General features: G+C 37.4%; 1 protein-coding gene across 1 annotated transcript in view; it reads right to left on the reverse strand.

Annotated features, from left to right (window-relative positions):
* Positions 1-21,882, reverse strand: part of LOC129939606 (uncharacterized) — a 182,742-nt gene that overhangs the window by 48,068 nt on the left and 112,792 nt on the right. The window lies entirely within an intron of this gene.

Raw genomic sequence — 21,882 nt, forward strand, 5'->3', positions numbered from 1 at the left:
CCACACGGAAAATCCTGTTTGTGACATGAAAGGAAAAACCAACTTTCTAAAAACATAAAAATACCTAAATGGAAAAATGGAAAAATGTCGTGTGTCTTGGAGCGGATTCAACTAAACAAATTAAGTTTATCTAAAGAATTTTTCTGTTGTAATCATTTGTTAAGGACACAAGACAAGGAGTCATGTTGTCTGATCTGATGGCAATACTCTTATATACTCAAAGGCAATAGCTATGACTATGGCACTATAAAGACCAAGGATAATGAAAATTGGCTTTTACTTTTGCATGAAATAGGCCACGAAAAAGAAGTGGAAACAATAAACAAAGAATATGTTCAGTTAGTATACCCGTCAGAGAAAAAAGCAGAAAATCAAATAGTGAAGAGCTTGGTATACACCATTAAGAAAATTAAGTCCCCATTCTCTGGTACCGCACGCCACCCTTGTTTTGAGGACCCTTTTTCGGAAACGACAGAACCCATCATCGTGTTGTTGATTATAAATTAAAAGTGCTTTTACTTAAAACCACCCGGGCTTATGTAACGAGAGAGAGAAGATCCATAAAGAGATTAAAAATCCAAACTTCAAAGAATTCAACAACTCACGGATACGGATACGGATACTCCAATACTCGGATACTAGCACTAGATGATGGCCTCGCTTCGCCTTTCCTAGCCCCAGCCTCAACCTCATTCCCAGCCTCAGTTAAAAAACGAGAGGGTGAGGTGAGTGAACTGTGAGTGAGTCAGAATCAGAGTCAGTTTGGTGAATCAGAAAGTCTAAAAAGTTGTGTTTATCGACTTTTGCCGAGAGCCGAGCTGAGCACTACCAACTTTTGCTACAATTCACCAGAAACTTTTTTAAAAAAAATTTTGTTTTGTTTTGTAGGCAGGCACCTATGTGGATTTTGTTGTTGTTTAATTTCATACTGTTGGATGGTTTTGTGTTGTTTCCGGACCACTTGATGAAAATGAAAAATAGGCTGAAGAGCATGATGGATGCTGTAATACGGTAAATGCATGCTCCACAGCAGTGTACTTGGGCAATGTACTTCAAAACTTAGCCAAGTGGATGAGCGCGCAAAACAATTTTTTGTTTTTGTTGTTGTTGTTCTGATTCAGTTCTCGGGAGAGGAGAACTCTTGGGCTCTTGGTCCTTGATGTTAAGGGATGAGGTTGGTGGGTTTTTTAGTGTAATCGTGGATTTTCTGATAATGCAATTGAAATAACTTGTTTTTGAGTTTACTAGTGCGCATTCGAAGGCTTTAATTTGTTTTTTATTTTTGTAGTTGTACACCTATAAATACCTTTGGCCATACTTATAGCTTCAACCAAGGTTATGGTATTATAGATGAGTTCGATTCATCTAATGAAGTTCGGTAAAGTTCAAGGATAGTTGTTTATTTTGTAATTGCAATTTCAAGTCTTTTTTGAAAAAAAAAAATATTTCTCAAGTTATTTAAGTCTCAATAGCTTATTGGGAGAGTATATGAATTGTATTTAAGAAAACTCTGATTTAAGGCATGAACAAAATGAACAAGTGCATTTTTAAATCATTTTCTAGCAGATTTTATTATTATAGTGAATTCTTGTAAATTATTCTTATTATTTCAGATCTGTTGAGCATCTGTTACCAAAAGCCGGTCTAAAGGGAAATCTACATTTCTGGCGAAGAGTATGCAGTACTGGAAAGAATTGAATAAAAGATTGGTTTAATATGTTCAATCAAGTAATTCAACAATAATAATCGAACTTTGAGTTATGATCATCATTTTGCTCTTGAGCTCAATTTCTTCCGAACTGTTAAGTACAGGAATTCTTTTTTTAACCGCACTACACGAATGTGAAATCCTTAACCAAGATCGTAATATGTATTCCCCATATTGATAACAATATGCAGACGTTCACAACCATTGTAAAAACATCTTCTAAATTATGATTTCGAAAAACAAGGTGGTTAGAAACGCAACACTAGCCATCATGACTATTGATGAAATTAAGACTATGATGGATTTTTTATAGTTTTAATTATTAACTCATATTTCTTACACATAATGAATTTAATAATTACTTGTTATGAAAATCTGCAAAATAGGGTTTTAATTTTCGAATGCAAAGAGGAACTTTGCACGTATTGCACTGCCATATTGTTCTTACTGGATTTACTTTCGTGCTACATTTGCAGCATCTTTTCGAAGTGCTTATTTGTGGTTGACTGCATTCTAAACGACTTTCCTCTACGACTGTAGGCTTGTGGTGTTTAATAAAGAGAAGAGGACCTGGCACTTCGACTTCTGTGTTATAAATCAGGCCTTTGCTTGTGTCTGACATATCCTGGCGCCAGAAGACCCGGGTATACGCTTCATCTGAAGTCTTGCAGTGCCAATAGGTGTAGGTCCGTGCGAGAAGAGGCCTGCAGTCCCTTATACATTAAAAAGGCATTGACCACACAACAACCAAGGAAAAGAAAAAAAAAAACACTATGCCTCCACTTGTGTGATTTTCTGTCAACAGCATAACTTTCTTTTAGTTTGTCAAATATATCGACGAAGTTCATGTTCATGTTGTAGTCTTTTACGGCTTGTAGACCTTGTTACAGGTACCATCGCGCTTTCCACGGTTAACTTTACCGACGTTCTTAAGGTTATGATAATTTGACTTTTGACAACATGAATACTGATCTCTTGGCTTTCGATTTCAACAAAATAACTTTTGTCTCACTTATGTGGTAATCGTGTTTGCCTCTGCGTAGAATCCTGTCTTCTTTTAGCTTCGACAAGAACTTTTATTTGATGTTCAAATGGTAGACATGTGCATTCAAGAGGCCACAAGCGTCCAAAGGTTTTTCTCAAAACCCACCTCTGTCTATCAACTCCTACTCTCACCTCCCCGTGGTGAACATCGGGTGCCTAGTACCTTAACTGTAGATTGGGTTCCAACCCCAGTGGACTGTTGTTGGGGGCAGCAAACGAGAGAGGGGGTGTAGGTGTTTACACTAAGGCACCTCTCCTTATCCAGACGGCAGCGGAGGAATTCCCGCGGTTTTATGCGGCTCCCCATCCTTGGAGTTATACTTAGGATCTGGGCCTCCGGGTTGGGAGTTTTGCCGTCGGGGTGACTTCCTGGTTACGTAAAAGCTTTCATAGTTGCGAAGCACCAACAAGCCTCGGATACGGACGGATTTACTGTTCACAACCAACACAAACGAATTAAGGACAAAGAACTTTGGATATGCACGAGGAATGTTAGGTCCCTTAACAGACCACGTGCGGCCGAAGAATTAGCGGAGGCCCTAGACCGCTATATAGGAGACATCACCGCCATCCAGGAAATACGATGGGATGGGCCGGGCAAAAAGAGGTGAAAATGGTGACTGCTACCACGAAAACTAACAGCGCTTATTTGGATGCGGCTTCGTCATTGGAGTCAGACTCAGGCAAGAAGTCTTGAGCTATAGGTGCATCAATTAGCGCCTCATGACCATACGCATCAAGGCTAAATTGGGCAGCATTAGCCTTATATGCGCGCACGCCCCACAGAAGAGAAAGCCGACAACACCAAAGATATGTTCTTCGAGCTCCTAAACAATACATATGAGCAGTGTCCTAGCCACGATATTAAAATAGTCCTGGGCGATTTTAATGCCAAGCTAGGAAAGGAAGACATATTTCGTGGAATAATCGGGAAGAACAGCCTGCACGACAACACTTCGGACAACGGATTCAGGCTCATAGATTTTGCTGCGGGGCGAAACGTTGGGATGCCAGTACGCATTTTCCACACCTAAACATCCACAAAAGAACTTAGACTTCTCCAGATCAATCTACCGTCAACCAGATTGACCATATTGCGATCGACGCCAGACACGCTTCCACCATCCTGGATGTACGAACTTTCCGAGGAGCCAATATCGACTCGGAACACTATCCCGTTGTAGCCAAGGTAGCACTTCGGATTTCCAGACCCAAGGCAAAACAGGGAGGTGCTACAATTGCCAGAGATCGCCAAATCCTTTTCCGACCTAATTACAAGTAACCTCTGTCGAAGTTCTCTGCCACCAACAGAATGTATCGAAAACCAGTGGGAACATTGCCAAGATGCACTCAGAGAAGCCGCCTCTGATGTGCTGGGTTTCAAGAAGCTACCAACAAAAGGTTCCTTGTTTGATGAGGAATGTCGACAGGCAAATGTAGCCAAACAACAGGCACGCAAAGCGGCGCTGCATAAAAGGACGAGAGCTGCTCATGAGCTCTATGAGCAGAAGAGGCGAGAGGAACGCCGACTTCTCAGAATGAAAAAGAGAGGGCATAAGAAGCGTGCGGTCGAAGATGTTGAGAGGTTTAAAAGTGGGAATGAAGTTCGAAAGTTTTATGAACAGGTGAAACGAAATTCACAGGTACATAAACCTAGAACCAAAGGCTGCAAAGACGCAAGTGGAAACATCATAGTGGAACCGCAGTCAATGCTGAGGATATGGAAGGACCACTTCTGCAGACTGTATAACGGCGACGACTAACCGAATTCCACTGTCAAGCAGGATTATCCATTTAACATAGACGACGAAAGCCAATAATTTCGGCCTCCCGAGTTAGACGAAGTAAAGATTACCATATCTAAGCTGATGTCTAATAAAGCGGCTGGAGCGGATGGCTTGGATGCCAAGCTCTTTAAAGCAGCTGGAGACGCAGAATAACTTTTTATAACCGCTGTTTCTTTTGATTAAGAAAGGAATTAAGTGGTAAAGTCATCTCTCGAGGGACCATAGTGTTGCTATATAAGACCCTTATCATCCCCGTCATGCTATACGGTGCAGAAGCATTGACTATGACAAAACCGGGTGAAAGCACCTTGGGTCGCTTCGAACACAATGTATACTGTCCCGTATGCATCGAAGGGGAGTGGAGGAGAAGATTAAACGACGAGCTTTACGGGCTGTACAGCGACGTAGACTTAGCCAGAAGGGTAAAAGCCCAACGACTAAGATGGCTGGGTCACGTATAGCGCATGGAAACCAATGGTTCGGCCCGGAAAGTCTTCGAATCCACACCCACAGGGCAGCGCAGTAGAGTAAGACCGCGGATCAGGTGGCGCGCAGAAGTGGAAAGTAATCTCACCCACTTTGGAGCGCGAAACCGAAGACATCTAGTTAGGGACCGAGCTAGATGGAGAAGTTTGTTGGGTGAGGCCCTAGTTCACACATGACTGTAGCGCCACCTTGAGTAAGTAAGTAAGTAAGTAAGAACTTTTATTTGAATTCACCGTTCCAGCGGCGAAAAGTTCGTCTTCTTGTTGTCTTACTTGTAAAGGGTAACTGTTGAAATAAGTGTCAAAGTAGACTTTCAAATTTTCACAAAATTTCATTACATTTGTACTGCCTAAATCAGTTTCAATGTTAGTTCGCTGCTTGCCAGTATAAACAATCACAATCAATTCAGTAACCTGACTCTGCACACATCACCCATACCTTGAACTCTCGTTTTGTCGGTTTTTTTTTGCATGTATTGCTTCAAAAAGTTCCTTTTCTTAAATTTCTTCATATTCTCATCAAAGGCAACTCTTTCTGCTGACTTGTTTCAAGTTTTAAAACTTCGACACATAGCTGTCATGAAAATCATTTTTTTATCCCCATCAAAAGTTCAACGCAATGAAAACGTCAAGTTCTTCAGTTGTAGTGGTTTTATATGGCTTTCAAGATTGAGTTGCGTAAAGTTTAGTTTGAAAACATAAAATGTTCTGTCCCAAATAGCCGAAATAGTAAAAGAGGGGCAACATTCTCCATGCCCAGAATTTCATCAGATATTCCCACACTTTCCGTAAACTCACCAGGTGTGTCCATTCTATCATTCTTCTTCAACAATTGCAGCTTTTGTCGTCGGTCTATTTACATTCACGGTGTTGGATTCTGTAACATTAGGATTTCGCTGAACTAAGTTTGATAAAGTGAGGTCATCATCGGAAGCAAAGTCATAATCGGGAACTTCCTTTATTAAATCCAATAACAAAAGTGTATTTGGCTGATCCAACAATGTGAATTTGGTGCGAAATTTAGTCGAAATAGCCCGAATAACCGCTTCAGTGGGTTCATTTAACTGACCATAAAATGGAAGAAGCGCGCTATGACCTTTGTTAACAGAGCACATATTTTGATAATAAAATTCAATAATTTACAAGCGTTGTTCATTTGTAAGACGATTCATGGTTAAATTATAGACCAAATTAATGACGTTTGACAGTGAAACAAAACACGAAACGTGCGTCAGCTGTTTAAACCAGTGTTGCAAAAAGATAATAGCTAAAAAATCACCCTTTATAATCTTTTTTCGTAGCAATGCTCTTAACAACCTTTATTAAATGAGTACTGTAACATAAACATCAAATTAAGCACTGATTGATTCAATTACAAAGTTCAAGAACTCCAAGTCTTCTAACATAAATTTTGACAAACAAGAAATAACTACATTGATCATTTATTAAATTCGTCTTAAATTATTCACCATTGATGCCCTAAGCAAACACCATCAACTTCCGGTTCTCTTACTCGAGTTTCAAATCTAAAATACCGTCCTCACCCTATAATTGGGCATATGTCTAAAGTATGTACCCGCCCAAATACTCCCATGATAGAAAACTACACATGATGTTTACTTGATCAGCTTCAGCACCTTAAGAACTCCTCCAAAATCTTCAATGAACGTCTACGTGACATTAATTGACAACTAGATGTTGTGAGCAGCAGCAGCACAACTTCCTCCGCTTCCGTTCGAAGAAGTCGCGTGAATATATTTTGTATGAATTAGACCACGTCCTAAATGACACTTGCAACAAAAATATTTATATTTTCAGTAATTCAGAAAAGATGGCTAGTCATCAAGAAATTAAAAAAGAAAAGAACAAATTGTTGCCAACTCACCCAAATTGACATCGCCACGGCCGGCCGGCCGGTTCTTAAGGTGTTGGTTAAGTAGGTTATTTTTTATTTTCTTCATTAAATATTTAAGTCCAAGTAGGCTATCGGGGGAAGGGGCTTATACCGAAAAAGAAACACAGAGATGAATCATCGAACGATAAACTGAGAAGAACGTCAACTTAGTGTCTTGGTTGTACCTGTCGTTCAGAATCTGTGTAGAGAGTGTATCAGAGCGTGCCTTGGGTATCAACTCAAAAAATGTCCTCTAAGATTTTTCGAGCCCGTAAAAATTATTATCTATACAACTTGATGTTTTCTTTTTCTACATTCGTTTCGAAGATACGAGTAAACTTGTAGATGAGAATTTATTCATGTTCGGTATGCTAGGTAATTAATTTTTGTTTTTATTTTTCTATTTTAGTATCGTGTATTTTTTCGCGCGCTAATTTTTTTTCCGAAAATAATTAATTTACTATTTAATTTATATCTTTTGTGTCATGCTATTAAGCTGCTTAGCAATGTGACCATCTTGATTTATGTTCTAGAGAAGATTTTCGATGAATTTTGGGATTTAAAGCATTTCCTACTCTTATAAAAACATTTTATTGGTTGGGTTTTGAAAAATCATCAGATGAACATTTGCCTATATTACGCATATTTTTGATTTCATTAAATTGAATTGAAATGATTTTTTGTTCAGCCGTCAAGGGAATTTCTGATACCCTTATTATTCCAAGACATAGTTCAAGCATTACAAAAGGTATCTCCCTTTCGTATTTGAAAGAATGAATCGGTACACATTGTTTCTGAATTCCTGAGTATTAGAATGATTTGAAAAGATAGTATGTGGCAAGGAATTCCACATACTTGAAGAAGGGCTAAAGAACGAATCTCAATGACAGACTCAAACGCGGCTGAAAATTGCTTACAGTTTGTTGATAAGGTAGATGAAAGTGAAATACCAATTGTAAGTTTTTTCCAATTTTACATCAACTATCAAATAAAAAATCACCAGGTTACGATCTAATTACTGCTCAGGTTATGAAAGAAATGCCATTGAAAGCCTTCATAAAACTCCAATATAAAATGCATATATAAATGTCATACCAAAGCAAGGTAAACCACCTACAGAAGTGACGGCTTACAGACCAATATCGCTTATACCAATTTGGCAAAAGTTTTTGAAAAACTGCTTCTGAGGAGACTTAGAAAAATCATAGAAGAAAGAAGGTTAATTCCAAACCATCAGTTTGCCTTTAGAAATAAACATTCCTCGATAGACCAAGTTCATAGAATATCGGATGCAATAGAAAAAGCATTAGAAGAAAAACAAGTATGTTCAGCTATTTTCTTAGATGTTGCTCAAGCTTTCGACAAGGTTTGGCATCAGGGACTTGAGTACAAACTGCAAAGCGATCTTCCCAGACAGTACTTTGAAATATTCCGTCGACACAGTGAGAGCTTGGACCAAAAATGGCGTATCAAACTCAATGAAACAAAATCTTCACATATAATCTGTACAAAGAAAACAAATACCAAAATCATCTAAAAATTCAAAAACAAAGTCCTTCGTGTAATAGTTAATGCACCTTGATACATAAGAAATACCGATCTAAATCGTGACTTACAAATAGAAATGGTTACAGAAGTTGGTACAAAATATGCTGTATCGAGCAACCAGAGACTGCAAAGTCATACTAATTCTGAAATGGAGTCCGTCTTGAATATAAGAAACCATGTTCGGAGATGAAGAAGAACCAAGCCTCATGAGGTTCAAATCAAATCAAATGGGGTGGCGCAACAGTCCGTTGTGAACCAGGGCCTAGTGACTTACAACTCTCAACCATTCCTGTGTGCGAGTACTGTTGTCAGGAATGGAAGGGACCTACAATTTAAGGCCGAATCCGAACGGCTTGTTTGAGAAAGCACTTTTTCATGACAAGAATTACTCTTGAAGGATTTGTCAATTCCTCGCAAGTGGCAGTACCCGCGAAAATTATTTTTTTTTTAAAATTAAGCTGGCACAGGCAGGGATTGAACCCAAGACCCCTTGCATGACAGTCCAACGCACTAACCATCACGCCACGGGTACTACCTCATGAGGTTATGTTCTAAAAAAACATGGGAAAGTATTAAAAGTTTAAACTTCCACCAAACTGATTGTACAAAGTTAAGAAAGAAAAATCTGTATTCGATCCTTCAAGATTGGTCTTTCCTGATGAAGAGGTGGTTTAAGGTGTTAAGAGTCCCACACTACTTGGTGTCGAATACTGCCAAGTGTCTTTTGAAGATTTCCTCCTGTCAAAAAAAAATGACAGACTTTTGTTAATCTAAAAAGGAATATAAAACTTTGAGGGTATTCACTATTGTCAGCGAAGTAGGTTAGAAGATGCGGAGTTTTGAACAGGAGATCATTAATAAAAATGAGAAAGAGTGTCGGAGAGAGAACAGAACCCTGGGCCACACCAGCATTTAATTTGTGTTTCTCACACTACTTGTATGGAAGGTCCAACAAGAATGAAGGATTCGTCAAAACCGAAGGTACGTAATTAGGATAAGAGAGCCTGATTATAACAATTTTTCAAATGCTTTTGATCTATCAAGTGCTACAATCATACATAGTGAGATAAAATATCAGATCACCAGAGGACCTATTGCTACGAAATGCGTACTGCCGGTCATTAAGAAGTCTTCGAGATATTTCTTGGACTAATTGTTAATTAGCGTTTCTATGATCTTGGAAAAAAGGAAAGCAAGAAAGGATTTGAATTTTTTGGCTTCACAAATGCCGTCAATACTGGGGATATGGAAGGACCAATTCTGCAGACTGAATAACGGCGACGACGAACCGAATTCCGCTGTCAGGCAGTATGACCCATTCCATATAGACAACGAAAACCAACAATCCCGGCTTAAACGAAGGAAAGATCACCCTATCTGAGGTGAAGTCTAACAAAGCCGTTGGAGCGAATGGTTAGAATGCCGAGCTCTTCAAAGTAGCTTACTTATCTGTAAGGTATGGTCTTAAAAAAACATGCCCGATGAATGGAACCTTAGTATTGTTTTTCCGATTCTAAAAAGAAGACATCCTCTAAACTTCACCAACTAAAGACAAAGAGGCATCTGTCTACTTAACATCGCTTACAAAATCTTCTCTGCCGTCATATGAGAATGTTTAAAGCCCATTGTCAACAACCTGATAGGTCCTATCAGTTTGGTTTTAGAGCACGAAAGTCAACAGACGATCTCTCATTACGGCAGATCTTGGATAAATCCCAAGAACATCAAATCGACACCCACCATATCTTTTAATCGATTTCAAGGTGAGATATAACAGTATCTACAGGGACGAGCTGTAAAGAGCCATGTCTAGTTTTGGCATCTCTGCCAAACTCGTTTTTTTGTGCAGGATCACCATGAAGAATTTGCTAAGAAACCAGTTAAGTATAACAAAGCCCTCTTTCGAGAAACCATCATCCCCGTCCTGCTTTACGGTGCAGAAGCATGGACTATGACAAAAACAAAGGTGAAAGCACCTTTGGTAGATACGGAAAAAAGTTTTTTCGTGTAATCTACGGTCCCGTACGTATAGAAGGGGATTGGAGGAGAAGATGGAACGACGTGCTGTACAGCGAAATAGACTTAGCCAGAAGGGTAAATGTCCAACGACTAAGATGGCTCGGTCACGTGAAGCGTATGGAAACCAATGCTCCACAGGACAGTGCAGTAGAGGTCAGATTTCACGCACAAGTGGACAGAGGCCTCACTCTACTTGGAGCGCGAAACTGGAGTCATCTAGCTTGGGACCGAGCTAGATGGAGAATTTTGTTGGGTAAGGCTCTAGTTCACGCAGACTGTAGCGCCACCTTAAGTAAGTATGTAAATGTCGTTCTGAATCACCTTTCTATCATGTCTGGGATAGCCTAAGTTCAATAGAAAAATGTCAGAAAATAAATCTTAAGTCTGAAAACTATAAGTACAACAAAAAAAGGAGTCTGATGTTCGAATTGGCTAACATGTAATTTATAACTTACTGAACCCTTCGAGTTGTTAGAGATACAAATATGACATTTTTGATTTTTAAACAAATTGTATTTAGGATTTAATTTACACGTAATCAATTTTAGAAACTTCGTCTAGGAAACCTGATGTGTGAGTCTGGTATGCATGGAATTTACAAAGTACATCAATCAAGTTGTTAATTTTGATTGAAGAGAAAGTATGTTGCTGATGGGGTTTAATGCACACAACCTTCATAACAGTATTACATATCTTATTATCACCTTTGTGCGTTTGACAGGGTGAATTTCTATCACAAAGGAATATAAATAAAAAATATAAAAATTTAATTAAAAGTTTATGAGTGGTTTGAGTAATTGACTTTTTGTGTAAGTAAAATTTGGTTATTAACTTTTGGGTCCCACTTGCAGGTGTAGACAATGTTGTTGGGAAGTTAATATTTCATTTTTACCATAGATCTCGCATTTTCCTTATTTTATGCGGGTTTTAAAAATGAAGGTGCATTAATTTGCATAGAGAATAAAAATTTTTGTTTTAACCTACAGTCTTCATGACGATTACTATATTTTGTCCTTAAATTTATTTAAGTTACTTAAAAACCGAGGGCTGTACCACAGACTTGATTTTTGTTTCAATTAAAATGCATTGAAGGAAAGGTATTATCGTTTTTTCCCGCCTAAAATTTAATAAGATTTTTGCTTGATTTTGATTTAATAAAAACAATTTAATAAAACATCAAGTTTCCTATTCACATAATAAAAATAAAACCCCTTTAAAATCAGCTACCCCAGAAAAGGCAATCAGCTCAACGCTGACCCTTTCAAATTCGCATTAGAGTAGATAGCAAAAAGATGAATTTGCGCATGTTTTATGTATTCGCCCTTTTAACCCTGGGTCCGATGGGTGGAACCCCCAACTAATGAGTGCGATTTGTTCGTCTCCCTTGGAAAATAAATCAATTTTCTGTTAAATACAATTTAAATATGTAATCCCGCTGAACCTTTTATTAATCGTAAATCAAAGTTAAGTCATGAAAATAAACTAATTATATTCAAAGTTATTTTTCAAGCAATTACTCTATACGGATCACCTGCTTGGGGTAGCTGTGCAAAAAGCCATATCCGAAGGTTGCAAACTTCTCAAAACAAGTTGTTAAAAATGATGTTAAACCTTCCTTGGTATTTTTCAACCAACGAATTACACATGTTAGCTAATGTTGAATATATTACTGATAGAATTATAAAATTAAAAGAACGATATAAAGTTTCTTGCGAAATATCTGACAATGCTTTAATTTCAAATTTAGCTTCATAGTTATAATATTCAAAAGACTGATTTTTGTTATCTATTTATATTTTCTTTACTGTTGTTAATTTATTAATTTATTTATTTTTTTATCTATTTATATTTTCTTTACTGTTGTTAATTTATTAATTTATTTATTTTTGTTAATTAATGTATTTATTTGTTATTTATTTATTAATTTTGTATTTATTTGTGAACTTACTTACTTATTTTTTAATATACTTATCAATTTTGTATTTATTTTATTTGATTCCTTTTAAACATTTATACACTTATTTATTTACTCACTTATTTATTATATTATTTATTATTTTTGTGTTTATGTGTTATTTATTATTGATATAATTATTTATTTATTTATTTAGTTATGTAAGTATTTATTTATTCATTTATTTATTTATTTTCTTGTTAATTTATTTATTTATTTATTTATTTATATATTTATTTATTTATTTATTATTATATATGTAAACATTTCTCATTATTTATCTTTAATTTGCATACTGATACAGGTTTGTTAAAGTTATAATTGAAATTTCGCACTGTTAGCCTTTGTCTGCACTCCACCCCTTTCCTCTCTTTTATATCTATTAATGTATGTATTGATTTATACTCTCTTGTATGCTCTTAAATGAAGGTTTTTAAGTAGCTTTTCCTTCAACCAATCCTTTATTTTTGAATTTTTTGTTAAAAACTCATTTAAACTTGGCAGTAGTAAGGTAGATAATATACCAATCTCTGTAAATTGTGCAATATATATTTAAGATAAAGATATAATGTAATATTTTTAGCTACAATAAAAATCAAATCAAAATCAATTTAAATATGTAATCCCGCTGAACCTAGAACTAGCGCACATAATCCCATGGGTTACTATAAAATAAATCTTAAAAACTTTTTATGGTCAACACCGAAAAAATAAAAGAAAAACGAAAAAAGGTTTCGAAGAGTAGAAAACTTTTCAGCTAAAAACCACTTCAAAGTAAACCACATTTATGGGTGTTGTGATAACAACAACAACAACGAAGATGACACCACCCGCAAACAGCAGTGTGCAAACGCGTTGTCGTCGTCGTCGCGACGCAACGCCATGCACTTTTAAAAACAACATGATCTTATTTCATTCATTCATTTTTTTGTCAGTATTTATTTATTTAAAATAGTTCAGTAAGCATTTATTTTGTATAAAAGTAGGAAATTCACAATAATAAAGTTCACTTGCTATTAAAACGGCAAACTACCAGTTCGTGATTTTTACTTCCCCCCACCAGTGGTAAGGAGTTCAACTAACGAATTGTCGAATTTTACATTGGTCCTTCGAGAAGAAGAAACAGTGAAGCGTTACCAAGGCTTTTGACATTGGTATATATTTTAAATAACAAATCTAAAAAAAAAAGTTATCTAAATCGAGAAAAATTACCTACAAATTACGAACAAATACAAGTGAAGCTATTATACGATTATAAAACTACGCAACGAATAAATTAAATAAATAAAAACGATACATACAAAAAAAAAAAAGTGCTATAATCATGTTAGACGAAACTGAAGTTTTCATTATTGTAGCCAAGCAAAAAACCTTGGCTGAAGATATCGAAACATTGAACAGAAATGTTGGTAAGGACAGTGCGTCAAGGAAAACCCTCAGATACAAAGAAGAAAGACTCCAACGTCTAAGTGCTCTATGGTCTGAGTTTGACTCAAACCATCAAAAAATAGTGTCTACAGTAAAAAAGGACACTCCTTACATGCAAAGGGATACATATAACCGAGTGAAATCGGTGTACGAAGAACTAAGAAAAAAATTAGATGCAATCATCCCAGAACTGGAAAAAAGGAATGAAAGTGAAGGAAAACCTAAAGACAGTGCAGATGTTCTTCAGATGCAAAAGTTGAAAAAACTAAGGCTTAAAGTCACCGCCATAGTTGAGAACTTGGAAGAATTTGAGCAAACTTTCGATGACTACTCCAAGGAAATATATGAGTACCAACAAAAAATGTTACTTGAACAACTTCGAAACATCACCGATCTGCATGAAGACTTTATTGCAAATGCATCGGAGGAAGATCTGAAGGTACCGTATGTGGCAAACAACGAGTATAAGGGTGTAAAACAGGACATTAATAGGTTCCTTCACCAAATGGCATCCAATTTAGTCAATGGCAACAATAGTAACAAGCCAAAAGAAGCGAAACCCGAATCAATGCTTCCGAGGCTGAAGATTCCGACCTTCAAAGGAAATTTCTTAGAATGGCAACCGTTTTATGATCTTTTCTCCACAATCATACACAATAGAAGTAGCCTCAACACATCAGAAAAAATGGAATATCTGAAGACACATTTAGAGGGAGAGCCGCTCCATTTAATCAAACATCTTACATATTCAAGTGAAAACTACAATAGTGCGTGGGAAATCTTAAAAAACCGTTACAATAACGAAAGAAAGATTGTATCTATTCATCTAGAAAAGATGTTTAAGGCTGGACAGCCCAGTAACATTCCATCAGCAACGTCGATCAAAAACATTTTTGATGCCATCAAAGAAGGACTGGCAGCACTCAAAAACATGGGTTTCGATACCACATCATGGGACCCAATTATAGTACACATGACGACTAAAATGCTTGATACCGAAAGCAGAAACCTGTTTGAACAAGGGCTAGCAGAACCAAACAAAATGCCAATTTTGAAGACACTTTTGGATTTTCTAGAAAGGCGTTACCAAGCCCTTGATGTCCTTGCTCCCACAAAGAAGCAAAACAAATCTTTTGATGAACCGAAACATACACTTCGCAACTTTCACATCGATACGAAAAACCTCCAATGCCCTATTTGCAAAGGCGAACATGTTATATACACATGTCAAAAATTCTTAAATGCGACACCAAAAGAAAGATGGCAGCTTTCCAAACAAGCTAAGCTCTGCTTGAACTGCTTACGACATGACAAGCAATTACAATGCTTTAGCAAAAGAAATTGCCATCATTGCAACAAAAAGCATCATTCATTTCTACATATGGATTGGGCTGAGCGATTCCCCCAAAACAAACAAACAGACTCAGCTCAAAAAGACGTGATAAAAACAACCAAACAAGTTAACCACAGTGAGCAGGACCAAAATGTAATAATTGCAACAGCCATATTACAAATAAACAATGAAGACGGACTTGGCCGCAGTATAACAATACGTGCACTGATTGACCCTGGATCACAGGCGTCATTGATAACTGAATCCATAGCACAAACACTTAAACTAAAAAGACAAAATGTTTCTGTTGAAGTAAGTGGCTTGGGTGCAACAAATGCAGGAACCGCAAAAAACAAGGTCAATGTCAAAATAAGGCCTCACTTTACCTCAGAATTTAGTCTCGGATTAGAAGCTCTTGTACTTCCCAAACTTACAAGACAACTTCCTTCCAAGACTACAAGTTGCCTTAAAATTGGAAATTTAGATCAGTTAAAACTCGCTGATCCTACCTTTAATGTTCCTGGACCGATTGACATGATAATTGGTGCTGATGCATATGGTGACATAATTCTTGACGGAATAAAACGAGATGATTCAAATTCACTGATAGCACAGAAATCACAGCTAGGTTGGTTAATATCTGGGCGAACTTCAAATGAAGAAACTAACAAATATAGTATCACTGGACTAGTAACACAGATTTCAGTCGATGTACTTGAAAAATTTTGGGAGCTAGAAGAAGTTTCCCAACCAAAAATTCAGAAAAATGAAGACAAACAATGTGAACAATTTTACAAGGAAACACATTATCGAAAACCAAATGGGAGATACGTTGTCAAAATCCCATTCAACCAAGAAACAATGCAAACTATGCAACTAGGCGAATCCAAAAATCGAGCAATAGCGAGATTCCGTCAATTAGAAACTCAATTGAACAAGAACCAGAATCTTAAACTTGAATATACACAAGTAATAAATGAGTTTCTAGAGCTGGGGCACATGATAGAAGTTGACTATAACAATCCGAACCGAGAGAATATTTTCTACATGCCTCATCATGCCGTCATTAAACCTACAAGTACAACAACAAAACTAAGAGTTGTATTTGATGGGTCGGCAAAATCGACCACAGGAGTGAGCCTAAACCAACTAATGTTAGTTGGCCCAAAACTACAAGACGACATTACAACAATTCTGATGAGATGGAGGAAACATAAGTACGTGTTTACTTCTGACATAGAAAAGATGTACCGCCAAATCGAACTACACGAAGACCACCAAGATTATCAAAGAATTTTGTGGAGGAGTTCTAATGATCGACCCATTAAAGAGTACAAGCTCACTACTGTCACTTATGGAACGGCATCTGCTCCATACTTGGCCATTAAGACTCTTCAACAACTAGCTGAAGACGAACAACAGAAGTATCCTATCGCTGCAGAAATAGTCAAACATGACTTTTATGTCGATGATGTTATGTCCGGAGGGAATACGATGGCAGAGTGCAGAAAAGCTCAAGAGCAACTTAATGAAATGTTAAGTGGTGCAGGCTTTCATCTCCGAAAATGGGCTGCTAACAACAAAAAACTGCTTCAACATATACCCCTGGAATTACAAAATCAACAGAAAATAGACGTCATGAAGGAAGAGACAATAAAAACTTTGGGAATCCACTGGAATCCTTTAAATGACACTTTCCAGTTCAAGGTCAGCTTGGACACAAGCGTGGATACCATGCTCACAAAACGAAAAACCTTATCCGAAATAGCCAAACTGTTTGACCCCCTTGGCTGGTTGGCCCCTGTGACTGTTAGCGCAAAAATCCTAATGCAGCGCATTTGGAAATCTGAAATCAACTGGGATGACCCACTTCCAATAGAACTTCAAAAACAATGGAACAAGTTGAAAAGGAATTTAATAACAGTTGAAGACATCAGAATCCCAAGGTGGATAGAAATTACAAAGAACCAACATTTTGAGCTTCATGGATTCTGTGATGCATCCGAAGCAGCATATGCAGCAGTGGTATACGCAAGGGTGGCTCTACCAACTGGTTATTTTGCTACAACACTCTTAACTGCAAAAACAAAAGTAGCACCAATTAAGAAGAAACTTCCTCTTCCAAAACTGGAGCTATGTGGTGCTCATCTGCTGTCAAAACTACTGGCAGAAACTTTGAAAACCTTTGGCTCACAAGTGGGAAAAATATTTGCCTGGACAGATTCCACGATCACATTGGCTTGGATCCAAAAATGCCCATCTACTTGGAAGACATTTGTTGCAAACCGAGTTTCAGAAATACAAGAGGCAACAGACACAACTTGCTGGAGGCATGTACGATCATCCGACAATCCAGCTGATTTTGGTTCAAGAGGCTGTTTCCCAGAACAAATGTCCAGCAATCAGATATGGTGGTTTGGACCTGATTGGCTGCAATTCGATTCAGATCATTGGCCCTCACAAGAACAACAAACGAATGCAGTGATTGATATTCCTGAAACAAGAAAAGTCCTAACGATTGCAGCAGAGGAAACTAGTGACATTACCAAAAGATTCTCTAACTACTATAAGTTAATAAGAGTAGCTGCTTATTGTAGGCGATATAAGAACAACTGCAGAAGCAAGAAACTAAACAACCCAATTAAAACTGGTGTTTTAACAGTTCAGGAGTTGAACATCGCGACAAAAGGAATTATACGATACATTCAAGAAAAGGTATATTCCGAAGAACTAAAATGCCTACGAAGTGGAAAGAACATCAGCAAAAGGAGTAAAGTACTCTCCTTAAACCCACTTTTAAACGAAGACAATATCCTTGTTGTTGGCGGCCGAATACAAAATTCGGAGCTTAATAACACAGAAAAACATCCAATCATCCTGCCTCACGAAGAGTGGTTTACAAAACTGCTTATTGAAGATGTCCATGAACGAACGTTGCACGGTGGTATCAGACTTACACTTGCAAAACTAAGGCAGCGCTATTGGGTCATTCAAGCTAAAAGATGTATTCGACAAGTCATACATAAGTGTATGAAATGCTTCCGTTTTAAAGCACAGCCAAAAACTCAACAAATGGGACTACTTCCAGCAGCTAGAGTAACACCATCAAGACCGTTTACACACACAGGTGTTGATTATGCTGGACCAATTCAAATATTAATCTCCAAGGGGCGAGGAAACCGATCGACCAAGGGTTACATCGCCATATTTGTTTGCTTCGCTACCAAAGCTATTCATATTGAACTTGTGAGTGACCTTACCACAGCAGCATTCATGGCTGCATTGAAACGATTTACTTCAAGAAGAGGTCTTTGCTCGCATTTTTATAGCGACAATGGTACAACATTTGTTGGGGCCAACAAGGAAATCCAAAAACAAATGCAAACAATCATCAAGCGTCATGAAGAAGATGCATCATCAAAACTTGTGAAAGACGAAATCGAATGGCATTTTATACCACCCGCATCACCGCACTTTGGAGGACTGTGGGAATCAAGTGTCAAGTCGACAAAATATCATCTAAAAAGAGTTATCGGTGAAACAATGCTTACGTTTGAAGAACTGTCAACCCTGCTGACACAAATAGAAGGTTGTTTAAACTCTCGACCACTTACGGCAATCGAAAACGATGTTGATGACACCACAATTCTGACTCCTGGACACTTTTTGATAGGAGCTGCTCTTAATGCAGTACCCGAACCAATTATAGACGAAAAGAAAACATTTCGATCTCGATGGCAGTTGATACAAAAAATGACTCAAGATTTTTGGAAGATCTGGTCATCCGAATACCTTTCGCAGCTGCAACAACTTCCCAAATGGAAACAAAAAGAAGAAAACATCAAAGTTGATGACATTGTGCTCATCAAAGAAGACCGGCTACCACCAACAACCTGGATGATGGGAAAAATAGCAGAAGTTCACCCCGGCACCGACAAATGTGTTCGAACAGCTACAGTGTTTAGTAAAAATAAACTCTTTAAACGGCCCATCACTAAACTGTGTCGATTGCCCATAGAAAATGAACAACTAGAAACACAAGTCCGACAAGTCAACTTATCAACGAATATAGCTCAGCCATTCTTTTGGCTATTCATACTATTCGGAGTGCTGAGTTTGGCTACTTCCTTCGCCACAACCCGTCAACATGAGGTCGAAATCACACCATTTGAAAGTCAGCCAGGAATTTATTTCGAAGATGTGGGACAAGCCAATTTAATTTCTAGTTCTTGGAAAATGATTGTGTTTTTCAACATGAGTAATTATTGGAACGAGTACGAAACGTTCACAAAATTAATTAACTCAATGGAATTATTTTGTGGATCAACAGACCTGGTTGAAGTCAAATCAACATTATGTGACAAAACGTTGATTCAATTCAAACATCAACTTCATCAAATCAAACTCAACAACGAAATCCTTCTTCATGCTAATGAGGACTCGGCAAGAAGACAAAAACGGTCACCATTTGATATTATTGGAACGGTGACCAACGAACTTTTTGGAATACTTGATCAAAGATTCGCTGACAAGTATGAGGAGACAATTGCAACGATAAACGAAAATGAAAAACAGATAATAGACCTAATGAAAAATCAAACGACGATTATTGAGTCAACTGTTAACATTTTTAAGAAGGAGCAATTAGAAAACCAGAAAGAAATCCAGCTATTAAGTACAATTGTTTCTAAACTTTCAAACGAAACAAAAAGGTACGAAAACCTGAAATTGTTTTCCTCAGCAGCTCTAAATGCCATCCTTATAATGATAAATTATAAGTCGACTCAAAACATATTACTCGATATGTTGCTCTCAACACATACTGGAAGAATTCATCCACTTATCCTTACAGTGCAACAATTTAAAAACGAACTAACAAAAATTCATGAAAATATCCCCCGGACATTGATGATTCCTGGAGAGAGGCATCACGAATCAATCCTACAACTGTATAAAACCTTAAGTTTGAGAGGAAGGGTAACTGGTAGCAATATTATAATGGAAATTACCCTACCTTTGCTATACAACGAAGAATTTAAGTTATATAAGGTGCTCGCAGTCCCAACTTTCAACAATGGAAATTTCACTTGCATCGTTCCATCATCAGATTATTTGCTGGTTAATTTACAACGAAACCACTACTATCCAATTAACAAAGACGAATTTTCGCGTTGCAAGGAAAGGCCATTTGAAACTTACTGGTGTACTCTCCAACACCCGCTATACACAAGTGGATATTCAGACAGTTCATGTGAAATGAAAATAATTCAAAACGACCGACAACCAATAGATTCATGTCTGGTAAAAGATATCCCACTAAAGACCTACTGGATTGAGATGCATCAACAGAACACTTGGATTTATAGTGTCCCAAAGTCTACAACAGTTAACATCAATTGCGACTTCGATTCAGTACCAACTATCTTAAAAGGTTGTGGGATAATGAAGCTGCCATCAAATTGCTTGATACATGACCAGACTACAACAATTATTGGAAGACAAATGATGACAAGCAGATTGAAATCCTCAGTGTTGCCATCATTCAACCTCTCTGAGCAGTTAAGTTCGCTTATTTTTAAAACAGAGCAACAACAACCGATCTTACAGCAGTCAAATATTTCTTTGGAAATATCAAGTTTGGAGCAGGCAATAGAGCTTCAAAGAAGTCAAGAAAATATCTTGAAAGAAATCAGGACCCACCGAATTCATCAGTACTCACTATTTGGATCTACTGGGTTTCTGGTTATAATCTGCCTCATAACTGTGGTTATCATAGTTCGAAGAAGACCTCAATTATCTAAGCAAACAAAAAGAACTGAAACAGTATTCAAGGAACCGCCAATAGCTGATGCTGTCTTTGAAGATATCGATTTCTCTGTGTCTCCAGTCTGAGGGGCCCAGCATGTTGTGATAACAACAACAACAACGAAGATGACACCACCCGCAAACAGCAGTGTGCAAACGCGTTGTCGTCGTCGTCGCGACGCAACGCCATGCACTTTTAAAAACAACATGATCTTATTTCATTCATTCATTTTTTTGTCAGTATTTATTTATTTAAAATAGTTCAGTAAGCATTTATTTTGTATAAAAGTAGGAAATTCACAATAATAAAGTTCACTTGCTATTAAAACGGCAAACTACCAGTTCGTGATTTTTACTTCCCCCCACCAGTGGTAAGGAGTTCAACTAACGAATTGTCGAATTTTACAATGGGCTTTGAAAAAAAAAGTTATTCTCCGCATGCTCCTTCCCGATCCTTGTTTGCACTCCCACACTCCATCAGCTACCTTGCCTAATGCAACCCTTAAGGATGTAAAATTTATATCTTTTTGTATTACTTTATATATTTTATATCGATTTACAGAAATAGCAGGTTATAGTTTTTGGGGTAACCGTCGTCGTCGCGTCGAAGACTCGATAATAAATGACGGAGTGCCACAACGTGGATCATTCAGATTTCCATTATCTCAAATGGTTCGCTCACTTATGAAAATGAACCTCTTTGGCATTACGTAATTGAACTGTGCAAAATTCTTTTTATAAAGACAAGCGGAGTTCCCCATTTTCAAACTCCAACAAACGATCCCCCACGACTGATATGAAAAACACAGGACGTACCATGTAAGCCTAGTTATTAAACCCCTGTAATCCATAGCCAGACAAAGCTTACCTACCTCTA

This window comes from Eupeodes corollae, chromosome 1, assembly GCF_945859685.1.
Source record: "Eupeodes corollae chromosome 1, idEupCoro1.1, whole genome shotgun sequence".
Taxonomy (NCBI): Eukaryota; Metazoa; Arthropoda; class Insecta; order Diptera; family Syrphidae; genus Eupeodes; species Eupeodes corollae.